The 21,027-nt window shown below is 43.7% G+C and overlaps 1 protein-coding gene across 1 annotated transcript in view; it reads right to left on the bottom strand.

The window, feature by feature from the left end:
• The window catches only part of LOC124798705, a 478,156-nt gene that overhangs the window by 250,281 nt on the left and 206,848 nt on the right, over window positions 1-21,027 (bottom strand). The gene's annotated exons all lie outside the window — the stretch shown is intronic.

Raw genomic sequence — 21,027 nt, 5'->3', positions numbered from 1 at the left:
CTTGACGGGCTTTTTGCGATGTCTGCGTAGGAGGAAGAAATATAGTGGTACATTAAGCTGAAGAGAAACTGAAATAAACCTGAAATTTACCACATGTCTCCGCTTAATCTCGTTAAAACGTTTGAAATCGATTGAAAAATTTCACATACAGAATACTAAAAGACATAAAATAATTACTGAAATAAAAATGAATTTTTTGTATCCCACGTGGTAAATTCAGCTGAAGAGAAACTGAAATAAACCTGAAATTTACCACATGTCTCCGCTTAATCTCGTTAAAACGTTTGAAAGCGATTGAAAAATTTCACATACAGAAGACTAAAAACATAAAATAATCACTGAAATAAAAATGAATTTTTAGTATTTCACGTTTCTAAGTTAGATTGTAAGGTATAAAATAAATCTCCTAGCCGCATACTGATAGTCCTAAAAGTTTGTGACTGTGAATCCTTAATAGCTATGAAAAAACCCATAAGATTTAAAACGAAAAACGTCGGGCACATGCAACACATCAATTATGCGTGAATAGATCATTTCCTTACTATTTTACACTGTTTACTAATTGATGTATGAATAGTTCTCCTCGTTACTATTATCTTTTGCATGCGCCCCAAGTTTGTTTATTTTAAATATTACATGTATTTTCACAACTATTAAAAATTATCAGAACTATCTTTATGGGGTTACGAATCTGTCTGTATGGGCTTAGAAAAATAGTTTTATACTTTTTAGTCCAATATAAAAAGTGGTGTATTATAAATTCATTTTTATTAAATAGTTACTCTTCCCCAAGTAAACAGAAGTAGTAGTTGCCCCACTGTGCCCGGCTCCTGTTGCAGCTGTTTACCGCTGCTGCTGGTGGCCGGTGAGCGCTGGCACGGCACAGGTGGACGCCCCAGCAGAGGCTGCGGGAGGCGGATGTAGCACACAGCGGCCAAACGCCGCGTGTCGATATTGATTCCTGAAGCTGTGCTCAAAGTATAAGGCCGCTCCGTGAATAAACACGGGGCGTGCCGCGCCGAAAGGCTAATGAGGTAAAAGGCGCCGGTCAAACGAGAGAGCTGGCGGGGGCGGCAGCGCCAAAGCGCGGGGACACCTGGGGGGTGGGATGTGGGGGGGGGGGGGGCGAGGCACGGCGGGGGCCGCACCCCAGCCTCTGCCCCCTCACCCCTCTGCTCTGTTCCCTACTCACTGCTCAGCCTCGCTTCCAGCTCACCACCAGTCAGCCCTTGTCATCAATGGCAACGACAAATTCAGCACAAATGATTCTCTGTATAACACGAAAGAGGCTGGTCTGTATCTGATGTTCTGTTAGACACTGCTATGGTTGAGAGGTCGACTCTTTTTATACATGAAAGCACAGAATTATGGCTGTGCAAAAGTACTCTGCCTAATCAAAAGCATCGCGACATCTATTAGTGGACATTAATTTGGCATGTGTCCCCACTTCTCATTTATGACTGCTTGAACTCTGTCGGGGTCACTTTCAATGAGGTATCTGAATGTCCGTGGAGGAATGGCAGCCACTCTGGTGTCTGGGGTGAAGTGGACGTTGTGACTAATCCCAAAAGTGTTCCATAGGTTTTAGGTCACGACTCTGTCCAGGCCAGTCCATTTCAGAAACGATATTATCCACGAACCATTGCCTAACAGATGCTGCTTTATGAAAAGGTGCATTGTCATGTTGAAAAGAACAATCATCGTCTCAGCACAGTCCATCTACTGTACGCAGCACAAAGTGCTGTCAAATCTGATCATATCCTTTCGCATCTAACATTTTCTTAAGCAATACGGGAAGCACACCCTACCGACGAAAAGCACTCCCATACATCACATCTCCGTACCTGGCTGTTGGCACTACAAATGACGCCAGCTTGCCGGCCGCGGTGGTCTCGCGGTTCTAGGCGCGCAGTCCGGAACCGTGCGACTGCTACGGTCGCAGGTTCGAATCCTGCCTCGGGCATGGATGTGTGTGATGTCCTTAGGTTAGTTAGGTTTAAGTAGTTCTAAGTTCTAGGGGACTAATGATCACAGCAGTTGAGTCCCATAGTCCTCAGAGCCATTTTTTTGACGCCAGCTTACGTTCTCCAGCCATTCGCCAAACACAAACCCTTCCATCGGATTGCTACAGAACAGACCCTTTGCACTGACTACACAAACGTGTGGCTTGCTAATAGTTACTCGAGAATTGTCCCCATTCTTTTTAACTTCCTACACACAGTCAATAGGCTAGCTGGACTGCTGGTAGCACTTTGGTACACGCGAGTAATTCCTTCCGCAGATTACATACGATATTTTACAACACCCTCCACAATGCTCGACTACCTCTGTCCGTCGGTATATGAGATCTGCCTGTTGGTTCAAATGGCTCTAAGCACTATGGGACTTAATGTCTGAGGTCATCAGTCCCATAGAACTTAGAACTACTTAAACCTAACTAACCTAAGGACGTCACACACATCCATGCCCGAGGCAGGATTAGAATCTGGGACCGTAGCAACAGCGCGGTTCCGGACTGAAGCGCCTAGAACCGCTCGGTCACATCGGCCGGCTGCATGTTGTTTCTTCACATTTCCACCTCATGGTCACATCACCAAAAGTCGGTTCGGCTACCTAGGGTTGAAAGGTATCTCACGGCTCTGTTATGCATCTGACATCCATGTTCGAAGTCTCTGGGCTCTCCCGGCCGAACCATTCTGCTGTCACTGGTTCTCTTCTGACAAGAAGATAGTCCCTACCTATTTTTTATACTGGCGGTTCCGCTTCTCATTACTTCTAGCGATCGATTCCGCACTGCATAGATGTGTCCCGGTACTTTTGATCAGATAGTGTTTCATTTATGTGGCTTTGGCTTCCAAGGTCGCCATCACTCACTATCGTTGTCTGAGTACACTGCTGGTGAACAAATTTGAAAAACAAATTAAACACCGAGTGCGTGGCGTGAAAACGGAATAAGTCTCACCTTCGACAGTGAAATACTAACATAACCCAAGATGATGAAATTAAACATTAAACAAGTGTAAAGGGAACTCTCTCTCTCTCAAACGAACACAAACACACACACACACACACACACACACACACACACACACACACGTTTTTTTGTATTTTACATTCACATTTATTTACTATTTATTTGGGAACGAGAACACTTAGCGACTTCCAACAAACATTACACACAATTTCAAACCTTACCGAAATTTTTTCTCGCCAACACCGCCACAAAATAACGAAAGGAAAAAGGTTTATCGTTTACTATATTTTCGCTATTCATGCTCTATAACTTCAGCACCAAGCATTTACACTGAAAAGCAAAAGAAACTGATACACCTGCCTAATATCGTGTAGGACTCCCGAGAGCACGCAGGAGTGCCGCAACATGACGTGGCATGGACTCTACTAATGTCTGAAGTAGTGCTGGAGGGAACTGACACCACAAACCCTGCAGGGCTGTCCATAAACCCGTAAGAGTACGAGAGGGTGGAGACCTCTTCTGAACATAAAGTTGCAATGCATCCCAGATACGCTCAGTAATGTTTATGTCTGGGGAGTCTGATGGCCAGCGGAAGTGTTTAGACTCAGAAGAGTGTTCCTGGAGCCGCTCTGTAGGAATTCTGCACGTGTGGGGTGTCACATTGTCCTGCTGAAATTGCCCAAATCCGTCGGAATGCACAATGGGCATGAATGGATGCAGGTGATCAGACAGGATGCTTACGTACGTGTCACCTATCAGAGTCAAATCTAGACGTTTCAGTGGTCCCATATCACTCCAACTGCACACACCCCACACCATTACAGAGCCCCCGCCAGCTTGAACAGTCACCTGCTGACATGCAGGGTCCATGGATACATGAGGTTGTCTCCATATCCGTACATGTCCGTCCGCTCGATACAATTTGAAACGAGACTCATCCGACGAGGCAACATGTTTTCAGTCATCAACAGTCCAATGTCGGTGTTGATGGGCCCAGCCGAAGCGTAAAGCTTTGTGCCGTGAGGCCATCAAGGGTACACGAGTGAGCCTTCGGCTGCGAATGCCCATATCGACGATGTTTCATTGAATGGTTCGCACGCTGACACTAGTTGATGGCCCACCATTGAAATCTACAGCAATTTGCGGAAGGGTTGCACTTCTGTCACTTTGAACGATTTTCAGTCGTCGTCGGTCCCCTTCTTGCAGGGTCTTCTCCCCGTCGCAGCGATGTCGGAGATTTGATGTTTTACCGGATCCCTGATATTCACGGTACACTCCTGAAATGGACGTACAGGAAAATGCCTCGCTACCTAGGAGAAGCTGTGTCCGATAGCTCGTGCGCCGACTTTAACACCATGTTTTAGCTCACTTAAATCTCGATAACCTGCCATTTTAGCAACAGTAACCGATCTAACAATTGCGCCAGACACTTGTTGTCGTATGTAGGCGTTGCCGACCGCAGCGTATCTCTGTATTTGAATACACGTACCTATACCAGTTTCTTTGGCGCTTCATGTATATTACTATTGCATGGTCAAAGATGATATTTACTCTGTCTTTGTACGGCACTCTCAGTGTGTAATAAGGTTCCCAGTGTTGTTTACCTGCACTCTCACCTCTTTCACGACGATACACAGTTATACAGTAGTCTGCTAATAGCCACATAAATCAAAGTCGTTGAACTAAATAATTTTGTACTAGAGAACATACACAATTTTGTGCTTTTCACTAACAAATATGAAGTTCTTCTACCAGGCAGCGACGGAAAAATCAATTATCGCGACTGTAATTCATTATGTTATATCTCCAAATCTCGATCCACACACCACCGTGGTTTTAACGAAATAATAGCAGACGCTGTTTCTTTCAGCAACCGCGATGTGTTCAGTAGCCCTTTGCTTTCCAAGAGAGAAATTTGCAGTTAACGCTATTACGTTGATTAGCTTTCGGATATTGTAGCACAAAGCACAGATCCCTTTTTCCTTTTGTATGTTTCATCTTTTCCCACCAGCTATGTTACAAAGCGTTAACTAACCAACCCATCCAATATTAATTATTTAGCAATTTAATTAATTTAGTTGTTTGGTGTACGCGTATATTCTATTTAACTGTAGCAAAGCAACAGCAGTTGAGGTTGTTATTACAAGTTCGTGGTTTTATGTTTTAGAATGCAAACGTGTTTTTCTGGAAGAACATAACTGGTATTACGCATGAATGCATGCATGCATGCATGCATGCATGCATGCATGTATGCATAAAAAATTCGAGCCATACTGTATAGTTCTCATGTGGCAGAGTAGTGTAAGCATTGCACGATGCAACTACCTCTGCCCTGTTTTGTGGATCTGAGGATGGCAATACATATTGCCGAAACTAATAATCTTGACAAATAAATTTGTTTTAAAAAGAAGACTACAATACAAAATTATAGATTGCTTCTTGTACTGAATGATCACGTCAGGTGACCATGTAAAAGATAACTGACATACAGGTAATGTTGTAGACCGAAATAAGATAGGAAATATGGCAAGTCTATACACATTATCTGCTACGTTATACAAAATACATTACTTTAGTACGATTTTAGTACTCTAGACTTCTCTGACTATACTTTTTTCCGGAGGTTGTAGTCGTTGTTGACGAACAAAAGTCACAGTACTGAGTGAGGTCGCCTTCAGTAGCCCCGAGTAGGTAATGTTCGTTATGGTCTGCCTCAGAGCAACCAACTCCTTTACTGACACAAATGAAATTCTACAATACCTCCACTCTTTGACTGATACAGGGACTTAATCTTCTTTAATAAAGGATCAAGTTGTTTAAAGACACTTGTTTGTCTCTCTGTCCACTGTCCCCTTCGCCTCCTAACTCTCCCCCCGAGGCGACGAAGCAGAATTTAAAGCAATGCAGCACATTCTGCCTTTAGTGAGTCTCTCGGAGTAGGACCTTCCTGTAGCAAATGAAGCACTTATCGGAGGAACAAGAAATTATCCAGCTTTCAGAGTTTGTAGATGAGCTGGTGTTTCAATTTTCTCACGATAGTTCGACAGTTTGGAGTTCAACGACCGAGTAATCGTCTTTGCCGTTGAGACGCGAGAAGACGGCCAGGAACGATGTCGAAATATTGTGCGAAAAAATAATATCGACTGAGTTGCAAACTCGGGAATCAAGATTATTTTAAACGGGGCGTGATCTCAGACATAAACATCTATTGTCCCACGCAATGCGGACGTCACTAACATTCCATACAAAAACTTTTCGTCATGTTATAGTACACAAAATGCTGACTACTCTGGTGTTATTAACATTCTAAACTGCTGAGCTCAAATATAATGAGGTGTCTTGAACAGAATGACCTCCTCACTGCCAACCAGCATGAATTCTGAAAACGTCGATCATGTGAAACCAAATTCGCAGTTTTCTCACATCACATACTGAAAGCTTTGGATCAAGGCAACCAAGTAGATGCAGTATTTCTTTATTTCCGAAAAGCATTTGACTCAGTACCACACTACGCCTTTTGTCAAAAGTACGATCATATAGTGTATCAAATGAAACTTGTGACTGGACTAGGGACTTTTTGATAGGGAGGATGCAACACGTTATCTTGGATGGAGAGTCTTCGTCAGATGTTCAAGTAACTTCGGGGTGTGTCCCAGGGAAGTGTGTTGGGACTGTTGCTGTTCGTGTTGTAAATTAATGGCCTAACAGGCAACATTAATATAACCTCAAGTTTTTTTTATGTGAAGCAGTTATCTATAATGAAGTACGATCTGAAAGAAGCTGCATAAATATTCAGTCAGATCTTGATAAGATTTCAAAGTGGTGCAGAAAAATGGTTCAAATGGCTCTGAGCACTATGGGACTTAACATCTGAGGTCATCAGTCCCCTAGAACTTAGAAATACTTAAACCTAACTAAGCTCAGGACATCACACACATCCATGCCCGAGGCAGGATTCGAACCTGCGACCGTAGCGGTCACGCGGTTCTAGGCTGAAGCGCCTAGAACCGCACGGCCACACCGGCCAGCAGTGGTGCAGAGATTGGCAACTTGCTCTGAATGTTTAGAAATGTAAAATTTTACACTTCACCAAACGAAAAAAAAAGTTGTGTACTATGACTATAGTATCAATGTGTCACAGTTGGAATTCGCCAGCTCATACACATATCCGGGTGTAACACTTTGTAGGGTTATGAAATGGAATGATCACACAAGCTCAGTCGTGGGTGAAGCAGATGCTAGACTTCGATTTATTGGTAGGATACCGGGGAAGTGCAATCAGTCTACAAAGGAGACTGCTTACAAATCACTCGTGCGACCGGAATGTTGTGTGTGTGGGACCCCTACCAAATAGAAATAAAAGGGGATATTGAACTTATACAAAGAAGGACAGCACGAATGGTCACAGGTTTGTCTGATCCGTGTGTGTGTCACAAAGATATTGAACGAACTGAACTGGAAGAATCTTGAAGATAGACGTAAACTACCCCGAGAAACTTCCTGGCAGATTAAAACTGTGTGCCGGATCGAGACCCGGGACCTTTGTCTTTCGCGGGCAAGTGCTCTACCACCTGAGCTACCGAAGCACGACTCACGCCCCTTCCTCACAGCTTTACTTCCGCCAGTACCTCGTTTCCTCCTTTCGAAACTTCACAGAAGCTCTCCTGCGAAACTTGCAGAACTAGTCGAAGAGAGGGCAATCTTCTTGTCCTGATGACATCCCAGCTGAATTATGGTATCCTGAACAATAGAATGAGCAGGTTGGCTAATAGATCTTTTCAAGCAGATTATCAGAGAAGGTAAAATAGCAACAGACTGGCAGCAGTGCATTACTGTACCAATCTTCTAAAAGAGAGGAAGTCCAGCTGAGTGTTCTAATTACCGCGCGATGAAATTACTGTGCCACACGATGATGATCTTTGAACGCATTCTCAACTAATTACAAGGAACCAAATCGGATTTGTGAAAAAATTGAGGCACACCTTACGCAGTCCATGCTGCGAGGCTGCTGGTTGAAAAATATCGCGAAAAGGACAAGCTACTGCACTTTGCTTTTCTAGATCTCGAAAAGGCTTTCTATCAGGTACCATATGATCTAATCTGGCTAGTGTTCGAGAACATGGCATTCCAGAGTACTTTGTTCACTGGGTACGGCTTCTGTATACAGAACCGAGGAACTCTGTCCAAGAGGCTGCAGGAGCATCAAATGGCTTTCGCATCACAGCAGGTATCCACCAAGGCTCGGCCTTATCACCACTGCTGTTTATTCTTGTGATGGACACTGTCACATCAAACCGGCACAGCTCACTACCATGGCCACTGCTGTGTGTTGATGATGTCGTATTGGCTCCAGCACCAAACACAAGAGCGGAACGACCGACTTGAGCGGTATAGCCTGTGGCTCAACAAAAAGAAATCTGAGTACAGAGCTACGAGAAGTTTGGATCACCAAAATTCACGGAGAATATCTACCAAAAGTATCAAAGTTTGGTTATCTCGATTCTACAATCTCTAGTGATGGTCAGCCTATAGACAGCATGGATGAAATGGCGAATGACAACAGGCGTCACCTGTGATCGTTGGATTAAGGTTCATCTGACGTCAAAGGTATATCGGACTGTCATACGTCCTGTTGCTCTCCACAGCACCGAGTGTTGGGGAGCTACAAAAGAGGCAGAACGACGACTGGGGGTCGTAGAGACTAAGATGCTTAGATGGACAGGTGGCACCACTCGACCGGATCACGTTTCGAACGACACTATGAGGAAACGTTTCGGGGTCGCACCGATCCAGAGCAAATGCGAGAAAGACGTCTGCGATGGTTTGGACATGTGGTGCGTGCACAGGACGGTACCACTGCATACACTAGGCTTCATACACAGTGGACGTCATGGGAAACAGACCCAAGAGATGACTAAGAAAGTGATGGAGCGCCACTCTGCACAACGACCTAAATGATGTAAATGTTCATCCAGATATGATCCACACTCGAACAAAATGGAGACAGCGAATCCACTCAGCGGACCCTGCCACCAGGCGGGACAAACGCTAAAGAAAAGGAAGTGTTCCCCCTAGAATTCAACACATTTATGACATCTTCGTACCAGATAGAAAAACGGGTTGTGTTGAAAACAATTCATCTGTAGACTTTTTTCCTTCCTCAGCGTTCAGAAATCGTCTTCCCCTAAGATGTTTTTTAAGATTTCGAAATATATTGTAGTCTGAGGCGGGTCAAGTCATGTGAACAAGGTGGATATTTGAGAATTTCAAAGCGAAGCTCTGCGAAATTTCCCTGTGTGATGGCCGCTTTGTGTGGCGGGACGTTGTCCTGCAGAAACAAGATTTCTTTTCTCAACTCTCCTCGGCACTTATAGACCAACTGTTGCTTCATTTTGTCGAGAAGCTCAACATAGTAATTTGGCGTGATGGTTTTACCATGCTGTATGTACTAAATAAGTAGGAGTCCATCTTTATCCTTAAAGACGGATGCGAGCAACTTCCACTGGTATTTGTGTCTCGAACTTCTTTGGACGTGGAGATGCACTGTGTCCATTCTTTGGGCTGTTCTTTGCCCTGTGGATCCAGAATATATATATATATCCAGGGATTCAACCATGGTAACGAGACGATCCCAAAATCATACGGAATCCTGGCGAAAATGGACCAAAATGGACTGTGAAGCAATCACATGTTCACGCTTTTGTTATGCATTGAGACATTTGGTAAACCACTTTTCTGAGATACATCAAACATATTCGCGTTTGCGAAGAAGGACAACCATTAGCTGTAGAATGGAATGACTACAGTGAAATTTTGTGCCTGACCGATATTCGAACCCGGATTTCCCGCTTATCCCGAGAGGTCGTCTTACCACTTGGCTATCCGTGCACAACTCACGGGCAGTCCCAAACTTTCATATGTCGTCAACTATGCGTCTGCGACCTGAACTCGTACATACATTATGTTTATTCCCGTACAGGTCACACGCTGTACTTGAAAGTCGCTTGCCCGGTATCGGCAGAGAAATACGATATTGGTACCTGTTCCTTCGTACATGCCTGCATGTCCAAAGCAACTTTGCATCGTAATCAGAATAACACAGGCACTGCAATATTGTATTTTTCTGAGAGGTTTCTCATGTCCAAAGTCTCGCGAATAAAATGGCCCACCTGTCCTCGGAATATTCTCGGGGCCTCTGCCATCTTTTTTAGCAGTTCTCATGCGATCATCCCGGATCACGGATGGAATGTATTGGCTTCCGGAACTGTGGATTAAGTTGGCCTCCCGGGACGCTGTTTATCTTCAATGCTGAAATACCCTGATGTAAATGCAGCAAGCCAATTCTTAATAGTGCACGACGAACGACAGTTACCACCGAAAGGACTATAGATATCATCATAAATTTGTTTGGTCGTGTTCCATTTTCAAACAAGACAATTAGGCACAGCATGATACTCTTTCACAGTAAATTATCTGTTTCGTTGGGCCCTGTGCACTTCAAAGCAGCATAGAAAAATAAAATACAAGTTTACTGCTATGCAGTTACTGTCACACACACTGAGGTGAACAGAGTCATGGGATACCTCCTAATATCGCGACAGACCTCCTTTTGTCTGGCATAGTGCAGCAACTGAACATGGCATGAACTCAACAGTTTGTTGGAAATACCCTGCAGAAATACTGAGCGATGCTGCCTCTACAGTCAGTCATAACTGCGAAAATGTTGCCGGTGTAGGGTTTTTTGCAAGAACTGACCTCTCGATTACGTCCCATGAATGTTCGATGGGATTCACATTGGGCGATCTGGGTGGCAATCATTAGCTCGAATTCTCCACAATGTTCTTCAAACCAATCGCGAACGGATGTGGCTAGGTAACATGGTGCTTGTCATCCATAAAAATTCTATAGCTGTCCGGGGATATGAAGTCCACGAATGGCTGCAAATGGTCGGCAAGTAGCCGAACATAACCATTCGTAGGCAATGATCAATGTAAACACAGCCCACACCACAATCGAGCCACCACCAGCTTGCACAGTGCCTTATTGACAATTTGGGTCCATGGGTTTGTGGGGTCTGCACCCTACTATCAGCTCTTAACTGCTGAAATCGGGACTCATCGGCCAGGACACGGTTTTCCAGTCGTCTAGGATCCAACCGTTATGGTCACGAGCCCATGAGAGGCGCTGCAGCCGATTTTGTGCTGTTAGCAAAGGCACTCGCAACGGACGTTTGCTGCCATAGCCCATTAACGTCGAATTTCGCGGCACTGTCCTTACCGATACGTGCGTCGTACATCCTACATTGATATAAGCGGTTATTTCACGCAGTGTTGCTTGTCTGTTAGCATTGACAACTTACGCAAACGCCGGTGCTCTCGATAGTTAAGTGAGGGCCGTAGGCCACTGCGTTGTCTGCGGTGAGAGGTAGTGCCTGACATTTCGTATTCTCGGTACACTCTCGACCATGTGGATCTCGGAATACTGAATACCCTTCGATTTCCGAAATAGAATGTCCCACGCGTCTAGCTCCAATTACCATTCCCGTACGGCCATAATCATGTCGGAAATCTTATCATAAGAATAACCTGAGTACAAATGACAGCTCTGCCAACGGACTGCCCTTTTATACCTTGTGTGCGCGATACTATCGCCATCTCTATATGTGCATATCGCTAACCCATGACCTTTGTTACCTCAGCGTATTTAAGACGTAAGAGACGTGGTACTCAGTGGTACTTGTGAGGTTATTTGGTTTGTTACAGAGACTTCTGGAGGCGCTGCCGGTAGTAGGTGTCAGACGCGCGATGCAAGGACATCCACCCGAGGTCGGATCGCGGAAGAGTTGCTTCCGGAAGTTATGCTGACAATCGGCATAATATAGGTAATATGTTAATTGTCCACGATTGCAAACGGTACTTAATTTTGGGTGGCTCTCGAGAAGTTCTGACACGAAATGATTAAAGCCAGTAGTTCTGGATGACGCCTTACACACACACACACACACACACACACACACACACACACACACACACAAACACAAACACATACACACAGCCGGTTACGGTGGCCGAGCGTTTCTAGGCGCTTCTGTCTGGAACTGCGCGACTGCTACGGTCGCAGATTCAAATAACGCCTAGGCATGGATGTGTGGGATGTCCTTAGGTTAGTTAGGTTTAAGTAGTTCTAAGTTCTAGGGGACTGGTGACCTCAGATGTTAATTCCCATAGTGCTCAGAACCATTTGAACATACACACACACACACATACACACACACACACACACACACACACACACACACACACACACGCACGCACGCACACAGGGTGGTTCAAATTTGGCGCCCTCGGACATCACAACGCGAATGCTCCTATACTAACATCACAACCAGGTCTGTGACAAAATTTATTCAAGTGTATGTGTTCGATGGACCAATGGCCTTGCCGCATTACTAACACTGGTTCTCGTCATATCACTGAAGTTGAGCACTGTCGGGCTTGGCTAGCACCTGAATGGGTGATCGTCCGGTCTGCCGAGCACTGTTGACACGCGGGGTGCAATCAGCCCTCATGACACCAATTGAGGCGGTGCTTGATTGGGAATTAGCAGCTCCAGGAGAGCGGTGCGCTGACCACATGCCCCTTCGTATCCGCATCCAGTGACGCCTGTGGTCTGAGGATGACACTACTGTCGGTCCGTATCGTTAGGCCGCCAAGGCCTGTTCGGACAGAGTTTAGTTGATGTATTCGATAGAAAATGAATGTAAAGGAAAGGCAATCTGGCAACAATGTCACATGAACGACAAATATTTTCATTCAATACTCTAGCTGAGCTGCCCTGTTAACGCAGTGGATAGAGTTCTGCGTTAGAAGACTCGAGTTCGATTCCAGTGCTTGTTGCAATTCTTTTCATGTTAAAATTTTCGACTGGATGGTATGGTATCTAGCTTCTATTTAGCTGCTAACGAATAAACAGACACGCGCCACGCTATAGGCTAGCAGTTTCATATAACATATATGCTATAGGGCCAAGAAATTGAAACGTCCCCTTTGAAAAATTGTACATGACTGTGCTTAACCTGACAGACAATATTTTTAGCACAACGCAATCTGACTTTCAGAAATCCCTACAAAAGAATGGCCCTGACTAACATTAACCTATACCTTCCACAAAGCACTTACCTCACCAAAAATCTTCGTTACTCGAACTACTGTAAAACAGCGAGCACCACTACTGCCAGCTAAATAAAAGATTCAAACTACGGAAGGCACTAACTACTGATAGGCATAGTTAGGAAATGAAAGATTTTAATAGAGAACAAACAATGTATTTACCTTAATAGTCATAATATATATAGCAGTTCATGACAAAGGCAATGCAGCAGCACAGAACAATTAACACAAACAGCAATAAAAAAATGGAAATTTGCAAAGCAAGCTACAGTAAATCTAAATTACCAAGCAATTCACCATTACAACTAATATGAGGCAATGCGCAGCAAACAAGAAAAATAAATCTGCCTTAGCAGAGTAACACAAATTATAATTCAGTAGCACTATGCCTGGCAACCAGCAGCAGAAAATGAAATAACTTATATCTAAACATGACATAGCTCAAGCAGGAAAAAAACATTACACTAAAGACAATAATGCAGACAAGGGAAATGTATATTCACATCTTAATGTCTATGTAGTTAAAGTGGTGCACCACAACTATTTCTACAAAAGAAATTACCAAGTGCTTGAAAAGAAAATTATGAATGCAGTTCCTGTGAAGGTAAATGTCTTTTTGTGCTCCCTCATTTTTTTGAAAAAATTATTATTTACTCGATCTGTAGACAGAAAATATTTATATTAGTACATCTATAAAATTCTATTTTAACCAATGCTGCAGTGCAGCTAGAAACTAGATATTAAACAAAATGAGCGATCTCTCAACTAGAAAGACAATGGATGTAAAATGTTTCTCATCATTTCATTAGGCATTTTAGTAAATATCATAAATTAAGAGCTCCACAGTGTAATCATATGTTTTCAAGTTCGAGCGTGTCGTATTTGCGATGCTTTCTACAAAGGAATGTCAATAGCGAGGATAATGCCCTCCCTTTTTTTTTTTTTTTTTTTTGCACCTAATGGCTTTCTTTTGTCAGACGTCTACCTCTCAGCTGGGCGCCCAAAACGCATTACACCAAGGTCACTTACCTTTCTTGCTGAAATATTTACGACGGCAGTTTCCGCTACAGTGGCAGTCTCATATAAAAAAAAATCACGGGTTGAGAATTTGCGTTACAAATGTGTAGAAACAAACTCCTATTGATATAACAGTGTCCAAGAAATTTTCGTCGGCATTGTAATACACTCACGCATTTACATACATTTAATAACTCTTAAAGTACGATTCTCGGTTTCCAACATCCTTTTTCACAAACCAGAGTCCCTAACTTCTATTCATTATTCATATACATATAAACACGTAATCACATTCCTTATATAGCATCAGCTTATTGATCATAAACATACCTCAAAAGCATAATACACATCGTCGTCGTAAAAATAACATCATAACACCTCAGTCAAATCTCGAAAACGTCGTAGCTTTCTGCAATAATTTCAAAACCTAAAAAAAATTCTCTGCTCATGTCAAAAGTGTCATCTGCCTCAAATGTACTTTAAAAATTATGATCCCACACCAAATACATCATTCAAAGCTCTCATAGTATCACAATGGTTCCGAAAAAATATGAACAGTTCACAAAGTACAGACAAAATACAATTTCGTAAGTGTGAAGTTACCCAACTGTGTAATTGCGTAAACATGTGTCACTGATGTAGTACAAAAAATGTTTGTCTCTCTCAGTTAAATGATCAGATAGCTGTGTAATTCTGTCTTAGAGAAATATGGTACCACTGTGTAAAGTTGTATAAGCAAATACCATATTAGCTAGGGCTCCTTGTGTTTGCCAAACACATGGTACACAAAGTAAGCGTGTACCCCCCTGAGGATTAATGTAATTATACCCCCAGGTGTTACAGATTATTGCAATGGAATGAAATGTATCACGGAAAAACTTTGTATCATTGTACTTCAAATATCTTAAAAAATAAATGTTTTAAGTGCGAAATTAATCACTCAAATACGTGTCCTGTAGCGCTAAATGTGCGTCTTGCTGTAAGATAATCTATGTGGAAGTGTCGTAGTTATCGTCCTCCGAAAGCTAAATTCTGCAGAAGCCAATGTACTTACCTCATGATACACCAAATTTCAAGTAAACCAAAATGTTGCATTAAAATCTCATTAGCAGTACTGGTAAATGCTCTAAGTATGTAAGCCGTATGGTCGTTACATAATCGTGCAACTAACAAGCAAGAATGTACACACACAATAACACTGTGACATCTGTTCACTATAACAATGCATTCGTAATTTCTGTTTAAATAAGTTCTCTTGGTTCTTGATTGGATATTTAACTTCAAACATTGTTGCATATTAACAGATTCTAAGTCTGACAAAGCATACTAGTAATGTAAAGTGAAAAGTTATATGGCAAAGACAAAGTTAAAAAGCAGATTAGCTTTCAATAAACGGTTTTACATTTGAAATGTGGTACAATCTTTTACTCTTCAAAATACTCAGAGTTTCAGCTTTAACGCAATTATCATGCAGTATACGTCGGTAAAGAATACTGGAATTTTTCTCAAGGTTAGCTTCTGTGTTATTTTTCTCTGAGCCAGCCGGCGCAGGTGGCTGCCTGCGGTGCGAGTCATTGTCTGTTCCTTTGTTGGCGCGTGTCGTTATTGGGATTAGGAGACCTAGCTTCTACAAATTCACCTTGCCGAGAGGGCCCTGCCCTGTTTAAATCCCGCCAGTTCTGATGCAATTCAGGTCTGTCGTTACGATCACATAGTCTGTCGTCATGTCGGTAGTTCCTGTAGTTTCTTTCTTGTCGGTTAAGTGGTGGAGAATTTCTCCCTGAATCGTAACTGCGCGCTGGACCGTTGCGTCTAAAGTTATTCTGTCTCCCGTAATAATAATAGTTCTGGCTGCCATATTGTCTGTTTCTCTGATTGTCTCTGTGATAGTCATTACCGCGGAGAGGTGATCTTTCCCTGTAATTATTACTACTCTGCCAACAGTTGTCGTACGGGTGGTGTCTATTTTGGTCACGATTTGCGTTGTAAGAATAGACCTGTCGTGTCCAGTTATTATTTCTTTCATCGCGGAATTGCGACGGATGTGACCTGTAATTGTTGTGTTCCTGTTTTTGCGTTCCGCGATTGTCAGTGTCAATATCTAATTCTTGTAAGAGTCCCTGAAAAGCTTCAATGTCGTCTTTGCAACGTCCTGCCAAAATAATATGTCGTAAATGTTCAGTGAGTTCTGAGGGGCTGTATGGGTTTGACAGGTACTGATTCTTGTGCAACAAATCTTCAAAATATTTCACAAGACTGGAGAATTCAGATTGTTCGAAATGTTTCATCATTATGATGCTATGTTTTACTCAGTCTTGTGAAGCTTGAGACCAATATGCTGAGAGGAAGGCATGGTAAAATTCTCCTTCACTATGACAATCGTGAATGACCGATCGCATTCTTACAGCTGGTTCATTCTCCAAGTAGCCACACATAATTTCTAACCTGTGCTCCAATGACCAGTTGGGATGAAAACAATGAGAGAATTGATGGAGCCACGCTTGTGGATGAATGTCGTTGGCAGAATTCTTAAATGTTTTGAATTTACGTGTAGTAATAAACAGCTTATAGTCAAAATCATCGTGTCGGCGAGTAGCATATCGGTAATTGTTACGTCGTGTCGGCGGTTCCATCTCAAAATCCAATGCGCCTTGCCAATTTCTTTCATAATTTCCGAAGTGTCCTGTGTTATTATTATGTGGTTGTTCCGTATTTCTATGTCCCTCTTCCCGTGTTGGAGCGCGAGTGTCCTCTGAAATATGAAATTTTTGTATTACTTGTGCCAACTGATCTTGTACTTCCCGGATTTCTCTTTTGTATTGCGTATTACTTTGATTCAGATTTTGTTTCAGTTTCCTAATTTGTTCGCTCTCTTCTGTGTCATTAAAGACTACCGGTTTTGTGTCATTCAGATTATCATCTACCTTCGTAGATAAATTACTTAGCTGATCTGAAAGTTCAACTACACTCCTGGAAATTGAAATAAGAACACCGTGAATTCATTGTCCCAGGAAGGGGAAACTTTATTGACACATTCCTGGGGTCAGATACATCACATGATCACACTGACAGAACCACAGGCACATAGACACAGGCAACACAGCATGCACAATGTCGGCACTAGTACAGTGTATATCCACCTTTCGCAGCAATGCAGGCTGCTATTCTCCCATGGAGACGATCGTAGAGATGCTGGATGTAGTCCTGTGGAACGGCTTGCCATGCCATTTCCACCTGGCGCCTCAGTTGGACCAGCGTTCGTGCTGGACGTGCAGACCGCGTGAGACGACGCTTCATCCAGTCCCAAACATGCTCAATGGGGGACAGATCCGGAGATCTTGCTGGCTAGGTTAGTTGACTTACACCTTCTAGAGCACGTTGGGTGGCACGGGATACATGCGGACGTTCATTGTCCTGTTGGAACAGCAAGTTCCCTTGCCGGTCTAGGAATGGTAGAACGATGGGTTCGATGACGGTTTGGATGTACCGTGCACTATTCAGTGTCCCCTCGACGATCACCAGTGGTGTACGGCCAGTGTAGGAGATCGCTCCCCACACCATGATGCCGGGTGTTGGCCCTGTGTGCCTCGGTCGTATGCAGTCCTGATTGTGGCGCTCACCTGCATGGCGCCAAACACGCATACGACCATCATTGGCACCAAGGCAGAAGCGACTCTCATCGCTGAAGACGACACGTCTCCATTCGTCCCTCCATTCAAGCCTGTCGCGACACCACTGGAGGCGGGCTGCACGATGTTGGGGCGTGAGCGGAAGACGGCCTAACGGTGTGCGGGACCGTAGCCCAGCTTCATGGAGACGGTTGCGAATGGTCCTCGCCGATACCACAGGAGCAACAGTGTCCCTAATTTGCTGGGAAGTGGCGGTGCGGTCCCCTACGGCACTGCGTAGGATCCTACGGTCTTGGCGTGCATCCGTGCGTCGCTGCGGTCCGGTCCCAGGTCGACGGGCACGTGCACCTTCCGCCGACCACTGGCGACAACATCGATGTACTGTGGAGACCTCACGCCCCACGTGTTGAGCAATTCGGCGGTACGTCCACCCGGCCTCCCGCATGCCCACTATACGCCCTCGCTCAAAGTCCGTCAACTGCACATACGGTTCACGTCCACGCTGTCGCGGCATGCTACCAGTGTTAAAGACTGCGATGGAGCTCCGTATGCCACGGCAAACTGGCTGACACTGACGGCGGCGGTGCACAAATGCTGCGCAGCTAGCGCCATTCGACGGCCAACACCGCGGTTCCTGGTGTGTCCGCTGTGCCGTGCGTGTGATCATTGCTTGTACAGCCCTCTCGCAGTGTCCGGAGCAAGTATGGTGGGTCTGACACACCGGTGTCAATGTGTTCTTTTTTCCATTTCCAGGAGTGTACTTTCTCTGATAATGAACTAATTTCCTCCATGTGTCTTTCTGAACCAATTTTCAGAGTATCTACTGTATCCTTTAAGTTTTCCTGAGTTTTTACAAGTTGCGTAACCGAATCGGTAGATGCAACTGAGTCAATTTTAGCTTGCAGGGTCTCATGATTTTGATGAACAATAGTTTGCAGTTCTTTTATGGCTGCTTCGTGATTCTGTAATGCACTTTCATGCCGCGAAAAAATAGGTTGGAAATGCTCACAAATTTGTGTTTTTACGTCATTACAGACTTTTTGACGTTTCGATTCGATGTTATGTAACTCAGTAGTTAAATCTTCACGTGTTTGTTCAAGCGTGGTGTGAAGATTTTGTTCCATTGCGTCTAACTGTTGCTGTGTTTGTCTCTGGCGTTGTTCCATTGTGTCTAACTTTTGAAGCTTTTGCTGTGTTTGTCTCTGATTTTGTTCCATTGTGTCTAACTTTTGAAGATTTTGTTCCATTGTGTCTAACTTTTGAAGCTTTTGTTCCATTTGTTGCATTAATTGTAATAACAATGCACTGGTGTCTGAAACATGTTCCTCAGTGCTATTCGGCAATGCATTTGAACCGGCAATATTCGCAGTTTGAAAAGCAGAAAATGTGTCTTCACTTATTTGAGAAAAGGGTGAGGACGCAAAACCTGAATCTACATTATTTGCAAGATTGTGTCCTGTCATTTCGGATTCCTGAGGCAAGCTGTTGCCGACCGATCGATCGATAATGCTTCCCTGTTCACTAATTGTTTCACTGTCTACACCATTGTTTGCAGCCCGCTCCATTTCCCTATGTACAATTACCAAATTACTACTTTGAACATTTGTTAATTGATTACTCGGTGACGCTAACACACTGATTTCGTCTTCACTGTCATTTCTCAGTTTACTTTGGAGCCTAGTATTACGTTTTTCACACGCCATTATTGTCACAATATTTCACACGATAACACAGAAAAACACAATTTGAAGAGCAACAATAAGAGAACACATTCACATAGCACTGAAAATAATATCTCGTTAATTGCAAGCGCAGCTGCGAAATACTTGGTGCAAATCTACATGCATGCCACAACTGTTTTACTGTACAACAATGAAAGACTGCAACTACAAAGGAGATTCTCTCTACGATTACGCACTAGCAATAAACAATAGCTACACTAATTACACAAACTACAAGAAAAAATCAGAAGATTCCAGTGAGGTATCCTCGGCTAAGGGTCGACATATGAAACGTCCCCTTATGAACAATTATACATGACTGTGCTTAACCTGACAGACAATATTTTTAGCGCAACGCAATCTGACTTTCAGAAATCCCTACAAAAGAATAGCCCTGACTAACATTAACTATACCTTCCACAAATCACTTACCTCACCAAAAAATCTTCGTTACTCGAACTACTGTAAAACAGCGAGCGCCACTACTGCCAGCTAAATAAAAGATTCAAACTTCGGAAGGCACTAACTACTGATAGGCATAGTTAGGAAATGAAAGATTTTAATAGAGAACAAACAATGTATTTACCTTAATAGTCATAATATATATAGCTGTTCATGACAAATTACAAAACTCCGCCATCTCTCTCACCACATCCACCACTGCTGGCGGCTCACCTCCAACTTCGCAACGCTGCGCGCTGTTCACATCCAGCTGCCGCTGCCGAACACTACAATGGCAGACAACAATGCAAACCAGCCACAGACTGCACACAGCACAGCCAGTGATTCTCACACAGAGCGCTACGTGGCGTTACCAATAAGAAAACCTAAACAGCCTACTTACAAAATGAAAGTCTGCAATATATTTAGGTGTTTTATAGATGTTCTCACTTCTACCTGTATGACCAGATACGATTTTTCAACAAGGACTTGAATTTCATACTAGTTTGGTGTCTTTTGACACATAAATAAGTTTTTGTACTTGGAAACGATCTAAGTCTGGAGTCTGGATCGTATACAATAAAATAGAAAAGTATTACAGTCAAATGGCGGCAGCACCATTCAAAAGAATATTATCAAAATGTATTTCGGCAGCTGAAGCTCGAATAGTACTTTGTACTTCCTTTCTCTGAGATGTTAGTCTCCAAGCACTGCATTAAGCGCGGAAGTTTCCTCGATTTCTTTCCGCCACCTGTTCTACATAAACAGCAGCATTGTCTGCAGGATGGAGAAGTGGGATTATCGCCGTGATCTCCAGTGGGAACGACGGGCCGCTACGAGCAGCAGAGGGGAGGGAAAGAAGGCCCTGATGCAGCGGCTCTGGCCCCGAGTTGAGGGAGAGGGAAGATTTATCTCGTTCCGCGGACAGAGTTAAGTGGCGGCGCTGGTAAACATCAGCGGAGAGCAGGCCAGGCCACACGGTCTGGGCGGCTTCGATAAGGGGGCGCGCCGCGGCCGTCTCCTACGCGCTTAGCTCCGAATGCGGCGGTGAGTCAGACGGAGCCCTACGTGTCACG

This window comes from Schistocerca piceifrons, chromosome 5 (assembly GCF_021461385.2).
Source record: "Schistocerca piceifrons isolate TAMUIC-IGC-003096 chromosome 5, iqSchPice1.1, whole genome shotgun sequence".
Classification (NCBI taxonomy): domain Eukaryota; kingdom Metazoa; phylum Arthropoda; class Insecta; order Orthoptera; family Acrididae; genus Schistocerca; species Schistocerca piceifrons.
Note: the sequence above shows the minus strand (reverse complement) of the source record. Positions and strands in the feature narration are given on the sequence as shown.